Source organism: Sinocyclocheilus anshuiensis, unplaced genomic scaffold (assembly GCF_001515605.1).
Source record: "Sinocyclocheilus anshuiensis isolate Anshui unplaced genomic scaffold, SAMN03320099.WGS_v1.1 scaffold457, whole genome shotgun sequence".
Classification (NCBI taxonomy): Eukaryota; Metazoa; Chordata; class Actinopteri; order Cypriniformes; family Cyprinidae; genus Sinocyclocheilus; species Sinocyclocheilus anshuiensis.
This window is the reverse complement of record NW_015537939.1, coordinates 3,970,112-3,972,972: the sequence shown is the minus strand read 5'-3', so window position 1 is coordinate 3,972,972 and position 2,861 is coordinate 3,970,112.

Here is a 2,861-nt window from a genome sequence, read left to right as displayed (position 1 = left end):
GTGCGTTCTTTCACAAGGTGTTTGTGAGAGAGAGCAGGATTTCGCTCCTGTGCTCTCCTTTCCATGCTTTTTTCCCCTTCTTTCTGTCTCTTTGTGGTTTGCTCAGTAAACACTTGTGTCCTACACATGCAGTTCATCATATCGAGACAAAGCTGCTGAATCTCACTGTGAGCAGGCCAGATTAAATGCACGCTTTCGCTTGAAATTCACTCTCTTCAGGGTTTCTCCTCTGCTTGACTTGATCGTCTCCACCCAGGCTTGATTTGAATGCTCTTTAACACACACACACACACACACACACACACACATTTCCAGGCCCGATTCCTTTGCAGATGACACTGTTATTGACTAGATGTTCTGCAGCACACAGAAAACCTCATCAACCATGCCACTGTGTTTCTGAAAGGAAAGAGGGGAGATGTCAGTGTTATTGACTGTGCTGCGGTGATGACGTATTTTTGTAGGCCAAACAAGAAGTCAGCATCACCCTGGTTCCTTTGACAAAAACCCAATACAATTTTTCTATTGGTTTTTGCAGAAAATAAGCTCTGTGATTCTTACACATTTTATTCACAAATGAACAACAGTTTGAAGCCCAAATACAATCACTTGAAGTAAAAAGCTAAACGCAGTCTATGCACAAGCTACATGACTTCAGCTCTTTCAGTCCTTACTTTAAAAAACATTTTCCTTGAAAGTTAGAATACTTTGCAAGAGTGCAGTTACAAACACAGTGAGGCTGTGAAAGCGGCTAGTGAGTAGATGAGTTAACTTGCTCGATGTGATGACCTTGAATGTCCTCAACAATCTCTGTAGTCCCATTTAGCAAATAGTTAGCCAGCAACTTTTTCAATCAAAAGGGTATTTTATGTTGTAGAATAAAACATGAAAATATATTGAGCTTGTGTTCAATACAGACTTTATTTCAGGCATTCATCCAAAAACCCATTTAAAAACCCATTTACTTCAGAATGATGGAACCGAAAATGCTACGTAAAATGCTTGTTTCCAGGATTTGACCTACAAAAATACTCATCTCTTCAGCACTCTATTTAAAAAAGCAACAGATTGTGCCTTCCCTCTCAACACACACGCACACACCAAGAAGCACTTATTCTTTTTTTTTTTTTTTAATCAGTAATCAAAAGATAAGGTGAGGCACAGTCACAGCCAAGAACCGCCCACTTAGGCTACGTTTACACGACAATGATGTAGTCAAAAACGGAAACGTTTTTCCCTTGCGTTTTTAAAAAGTTTCATATATACACGACAACGTTTTCAAAACGATTCGCGTTTACACATATCCGCAAAAACGCTGTATTACGTATGCCAGGCCAGTAGTTGGCGTTGTCACCTTGTTAGTAAACAGTACCTGTAGGGAAGTGACGATTAAATGTTGTATATGATGCGTCTCCGCTGTTGGTTGTAATATTGGTGAAGTAAATCCACACTTTGCTGAAGAAGCGTTAGCAAACTCTTGAGCAGCAACAACAGTACCATATACTCCGCCATTGTTGTATATATTTGTTCGCGCTTGCCTTTAAAATCGACACGTACTGAGTATGTCTACATACCTAACACATACTACGCACGCGCATGACATCACCGTTTTCAAAGATTCATGTTTTGGGTGTTTACATTGAAACGATAACGGTGGCATTTTCAAAAACTTGCACTTTGAAACCTGTTTTCAAAAATATGCGTTTTCAGGCCCCAAAACGCCGTTGTCGTGTAAATGAACAGGCAAAACGCATAAAATGTTTCCCGTTTTTGGCTGAAAACATTGTCGTGCAAACGGCCCCTTAGACAGGAAGCGGCAACATGTCTGTCATGACAAATGAGGTATTTCAATAATTACAAACTAAAGCACAAATGAAACGATAAGTTGAAATCTAATGATTTCCTCAAAAGGGGCCAGTAAACGAGCTAAGCAACCTTCATTAACATTCCCTTTTTAAGATGGAAAGCGAGAGGGAGAAAGAAAGAAAGAGGGAAGGCCTCAATCAACACAAAGCACACCCATAATAGCTCTGCCATAAAACCTAGTGAGCTGCCTACTTAGACAGCATCATATACGCTTCTTATGATATGTAATCTCAAGGCAGCACACTTTTGAACAGAGCTCTTTATGCCTGTATTTATCAGTCACTGCACACTTAAACACCAGAAGACTGTGCGTTTAAAAAGAGCTGAGCGTGTGTGCATATGCTGAGGAAAGGGGAGGTTAGGACTTGCAATTCTGCCTTAACACTAACACTGCTGATTCTGTGAAGCTGAGAGAATCAATGGGCATAAATAACTATTCAGATGTGTTTGTGTCTCTATGCGTTCTAATGTGTGAGTGTGTAAGAGAGTGTTTGTGTGTGTGCGACTCTTATGAAATGTCATCTCAATATTAAGCCCCTCTCAAGCTTAGGCCAAGCTGATTATGATATCTCAGCATGTTTCATTTTTGTATAGTGGAGTGTCTGATTGGTCAAGTTCTCTTTCATGTAACATGTTTGTGTTAATGACATTTGTTATGAATGTGCTTAACTGTGTTGTTTCAAATTAATAAATACAAATTATTTAAACCAGATATTAGTTTCCCAGGGCGTGGGTTTGATTTTGGCATTGGTGGGGACATTTAATTGTTTGATCAAAATTATTGCTAGGGATAATTTAGTGGTCGCTGGATATTGGTAGGGACATGTCAGCGTCCTTACTAAATTCTACGCCCTTGTGTTTCTGAAAGAAGTCCCTTCTGCTCAACAAGGCTGCATTTATTTGATCAAAAATACATCCATTCTTCATTACTCCAGTCTTCAGTGTCACATGATCTTCAGAAATCATTCTAATATGCTGATTTGCTGCTCAAGAAA